Here is a 5715-nt window from a genome sequence, read left to right as displayed (position 1 = left end):
GTACCCGAGGGTGATCCTTCTGTCACCTCCCAAGCGCTGAGCTAACAACAGGCATTAACCACCACATCTGCTTTACACAGAGCTGGGGATGAAAGCTAGGGTTCATACCTGTCAGATAGACAAGCTTTTTACCAAATGAATACATAGACTCAACAATATCCCTCAAAAAGGGATATCGTTCTAAATTTTTCTTTTTTTGTAATATCTTAATATATTTTGATAAAAGAGTAAGAGTTGTTCTTTAAAAAAAAAAGCAAGAAAAAGCTCCACCTTTAGTTTTCTAGGACAGTTGGCATAAATGATTATTCCTTAATTATTAATAAATACTTCTTCGTGGGAATTTTTTGACTACCAGTTGGATATTTCAATAGTAGAAAGCTATTAAGGCTATTTTATTTATTGTTGAATACACTCGGAAGTTTATGTTCCATGTTTTACACCTTCCTAGTGCTTGACTATCCACAAACAGGGGTGAACACTCTGTTCAAGCAACTAGGGGTGCTAGCATGACAGCCCCTCCACGAGTTCCCCTTCCTGTCCTCTTCTGACTGTGACATCATGACCTTCCAAGGCACCCGAGATAACCTCACGCCTTTGTATGTGTGCTCTGTTCCCATTCCTAGAATAAGGCCTGCAGATGGATGCTCACATTCGACTTCCTGCTGGCTTCACTGAGCCTGTCCCCTTAGTGACTCTTCTTCCTACAGAAACCCTTAGGAGGCCTGCCTTGCCTTCCTTTTCCAGGAGCCATGAGTATAAGGAATCCTTTCATCTCTCATTTCTCTGTAATTTACCCAGCATTATCAGAATGATTCTTACAGATTCCACATGGAGGGCTCACTTCCCCCTCAGTGTTTTCCAAGGGGTTTGCCGGGTTGCATTTGCAAAGAATGAGGTGTGCGGGGGCGGGGGAGGGTATTTACATTTTCAGTAACTATAGAATCTATGGCAACAGCAACAGTAACATTCCTGACTAACATTTACCATTTGTGTCATCACCCCCTGTCCCCACCACACACACATTGATCAGTCATGGTACAAGCTTACTGGTCTCAAAGGAAGACAATGAACTTTAATTGACTTCTCATGTTTTCCTGCTTGTTTCAATTAATGGCCTAATTTTTATTATTTCCTCTTAACTACTTAGTTCTCTGTTATATATTAACTCCACAGAATAATGGGTCTTACCGCAACATTTTCACAAGTGCACATAATTGTCTGATCTCATTATCCTGCCTCACCTCACTCCCCTCCCCGGTTCTCTTCCCTTACCAGATAGTCCTGCTTTCTTGACTCTTTTTCTAGATTCTCCATGAGAATCTATGTATTTGTCTTTCTGAGTCTGCCTTATTTCACTACAAATGATGATTTCTTGTTCTATCCATGTTTCTACAAATGACATTTAATTCTCTTAAACAAAATAGTATTTTGTGACTTTTTTTAAAAAATGGGTTCTTTTACCCATTCCTTCCTTGATAGGCACCAGGCTGAGTCCATAGCAACCAATGTGAATAAGGCTGTGACAAACGTTGGTATGCAGGCATCTTGGATTGTACCTTCTTGAGACTTTGGGCGTATAAACCCAGGTGTGGTAGAGCTGACTCAAATGGTAGTTGTAGTTATAATTTCCTGAGAAGCTGCCAAACAGATTTCCAAATCTGCATCCCCACCAACAGAGTATCTCATCACATCCTCACCAGCACTTGCTGCCCTTTGTTCTCTTGATGATGCCCACTCTATGAAGAACTTGAAGTCTCCATGGAGCTTTGGTCTGTGTCTCTCTTAGGGTGTTGAACATTTTGTCATTTGTTCTTCCTTGCAGGTTGGTGTGCGTGTTTAGCTTTCTGTATTCTTCTACCTACAAAACAAAATGGCTGGAACCACCAATTTGAGATCTCTCTTTACTGACATGAACACTTGGTGTCATGAGTTTCCCTGTAAAGACTACTTCAGCTACAACCCAAGAATATTCTCTTGGTGTTGTTTTTAAACACCTTTTTTCAAATGGCTAAACATTAGATGAAAGACTAAATGCAAGTAATAAACAGTTATGAAGGGATATAAAGTGAGTTTTTCTAGTTCCAACTCAGATGTGGATTTTTCTTTTGGAATAAGTGTATAAAAATATATGAGAGGGTTGGGGATTTAGCTCAGCAGTAGAGCACTTGCCTAGCAAGTGCAAGGCCCTGGGTTCGGTCCCCAGCTCCGAAAAAAAAAAAAAAAATATATATATATATATATATATATATGAGAGTGAAAGTGTAATATCCAGTGTGAAGTGCCACGCCTTCAGTTCTGAATCTGATTTCAGCCACACAGAAGTTCATTGAGTTGTACAGTCTTTAGATCTAGCAAATTTTGCTGTGTAATATTTTTTGATCTGTGGCTTTTTTATAATAAGGTTGTAAGACAAAATTTTAAATACGCCAAATTCCAGGCTACAACCAGATCTGTGGGTACAGCAATCAGCATCTGAATACACAGGGTATAAAAACATCACCCAACAAGTTACCCTAGTAAATATCTGCCTCGTAAGGATTTTGGGGGACATGAGGATCCTTCCTGAAAGCATTGGGCTCTCTCTTCCTCCTAGAACCAAGACTGAACTTCCTTGGAACTGGTAAGTATTGAGAAACTGTGGTGGTGGGGTTGGGGATTTAGCTCAGCGGTAGAGCGCTTGCCTAGCAAGCGCAAGGCCCTGGGTTCGGTCCCCAGCTCCGGAAAAAAAAAAAAAAAAGAAAAGAAAAGAAAAGAAACTGTGGTAGGGAGGGGTTGTTTGGTTGATTGATTTTTATTTTTTCTTTATTTATTACCATGACTTGTGTGAGCCTTCTGTTTGCCAGTTATCATAGTTTGGGGGGTTGTTTTACTGTATTACATTTGTTGTGTTTGAGAGATGAGGCAGTAGTTATACATCTCCAATATCTTTTTTTTTTTTTTTGGTTCTTTTTTTCGGAGCTGGGGTCCGAACCCAGAGCCTTGCGCTTCCTAGGCAAGCGCTCTACCACTGAGCTAAATCCCCAACCCCACATCTCCAATATCTTAACTGTCTTCCTGTCCTGCCCTTTGGATCATGAACTTAAATTTCATCAGACTCATGCCTTGTTGCCCATTTAACTATATTGAGACTCTCACAATTAAATCCCACAACATGACACCCTATCATCAATCTGCTCTAGCAAGAGTCCAAGTTAATGGCAGTGTCTTCCACTAATTCTAAACTGCATTGGTTCGACACTCTGTGTTCTCAGTTTCCAGAACATTCTCAGCCATTACATGTCTAAGACCTTAATGGTGACTATCATCCTAGGGCTTCCAAGGGAAAATTCAGACTATAACTTCTCCAGGGTTTTTCTCCTCCCAACATAATATGTTTATTATTTGAGTTTCACACAATGAATGTAACCCCAATCATATTTGATTCCCAGTCCTTCCAGGTCTACCCTCTGAAGTGGAATCTTAAGGGTTCTTTGGAGAGTCGGTTGTGTTGGATGGTGTTTTCCGGGGCAAACCATGAAGGAGTGTTTTCCTAAAGTGGACCAGGGTGAAAGACTAAGGCAGACTTGTGAAGGAACTTCACTGAAGCAGACACTGAAGAGAGGATGTTCTGCTAAAGCAAATGCATGAAAGGACACGTGATGAAGGATTCTTTGCTAACAACACACACATATTGGCCCGCCTTATATTGCACCATTGAGCTCCATTTGTTGGGAGTCCGCTGACTCGGGTTGATTGGATGCATGTCCTGAGGCAAGATCCATGCAAGGCATGTGGAGGACATGTGATGTTTGGAGGGATAAATATGATTCAATGGAGTGACGGAGGCAGAGCTTGGCTTACTGGTACAACTACCTATGCATGCTTGTGGGACTCCAGTCTTCAGTGATCTTTGCTTCCCTGAGAGAGGCACAGCCAAGAAATTCTTCCGGTGTTCCTGCTGGTCCCCTTCTGCTGACCCGTGCTGAGGCTGAGGTTGAGGTCCATTGTCTCTGCTGTCTAGTGTCACCAATGCTGATTTGTGACTCTACCGAACTGGACTGCTGGTGTGTTCATGGGGTGTTCTCAAATGAATCAAGCTGAATTTGCTGACCTGTGAACTGAACTGCCAATTTCCAGACAACACAGAGGGGAGTTGCTCCAAAGAACCTTTCTAAACAGGTCCACTTCCCCCTGTCTTTCCCACTACCGCTGGTGAGTAGTGGGCTTAAATGGGGGTTAAAGCATAAGAACCACCATTAAAAATAGGATTTGAAAAAAATTAAAGTTTCAACCCTCCCACCCTGTGTGTGTCCCCCACGAAAAAAAGGAAGGAAACAATACATCAAGTCCAATTTGTGTTGCACATACACTCACTGGAGCATGGCCCAACTCCCAATGGCCAGCCACTTAAAGATTACTGAATCCTACCCTGCTCCCTGTCAGAAGCTACCCACTGTGAAGAGTCCCACTTCAGCCACCCTAGCACAATTTTTGAGTACTTTCCTCAATGGCTTCCATCCAGACTATTTCATTTAGGGAGAGGAGGAGGGTATCATAGAAGCTTTCAATGTCTCCCATTCTCAACTATGAGTCTGCAGTCATAGATAGCACGTCCTTCTTCACAACAGCCAGCAGCAGCATAGACAGTAGACTCCTCCAGGGACAGCATGGGCCCCTGACATCAACATGGCCTCTGACTGTAGCATAGGCCACACACATCAACATGGCCTCCAGCAGCAACACGGACCATGGAGGTCTTTCAAGGAGGTCCAATCCACAACACGAACCTTTCTTCCTCTTGGACATCCTGCCATTACCCAGAGCCAGGGCATCACATTCAGAAGCAAAGCCTGCCTGAGCTATAAGCCAGGCTGCTGCACACCACCCTGTTGACAGTTCTAGGAAACAAGTCCCTTTGTCAGTCTAGGGTACACCCACACTGGCCGGTCGGCAGCACAGCGCCTCTCCCAGTCCCGCCATCTTTCCTGTGTCCCCTTGCATATTTACTCACTGAAGTGGCACTGTAGACAGCAGTGTGTCATGAAGTATTTTTTCTCCACAAACAGCTTTACATGCAAATACAACTAGTTGCAATAATGTAACTAGTTATTGGTCTGACTCAAGGTTCCTGAAGCATCACAAATTCTGGGTTGTTGCTAAGTCTCCTGTTATACCCAGAGGCAGGGTGACTATGTGGGTGGGTGGTATGGCTGGGGGCATTAATACTGGATTAAGGGCTCAGAAACTCAGAGGTAGGAGAATGTTAAAAACTGGAGAAGTGGGGTTGGGGATTTAGCTCAGTGGTAGAGCGCTTGCCTAGCAAGCGCAAGGCCCTGGGTTCGATCCCCAGCTCCGAAAAAAAGAAAAGAAAAACAAAAACAAAACAAACAAACAAACAAAAAAAACTGGAGAAGCAGCAGCATGGTAGCAGACAAAGAACAGGTCATTGCTGAGTAGGGCCAGTCCTCAGCCGGCTGGGCGGTGAGGCCCAGCAGGTCAGTAGCAGCCCTCACTGGTTGCCCTACTGAGGGGAGGAGGGCATGGAACTTATGTATTGCCCAGGCCTGAAAGCACAATGGCCATACTGGGTGAGCCAACCAGGTGACTGGCAGTAAGGACACAGAGGAGTGCAGCACTACCCAGCCACGTGGTCACACTGACTGTAGGCAGCAACAGGATATTCAATATGTCTTGCTACTGTGAATGAAAAAAAAAGAAAAACACTGACCCTATGTA

This window comes from Rattus norvegicus, chromosome 4 (assembly GCF_036323735.1).
Source record: "Rattus norvegicus strain BN/NHsdMcwi chromosome 4, GRCr8, whole genome shotgun sequence".
Taxonomy (NCBI): domain Eukaryota; kingdom Metazoa; phylum Chordata; class Mammalia; order Rodentia; family Muridae; genus Rattus; species Rattus norvegicus.
Note: the sequence above shows the minus strand (reverse complement) of the source record.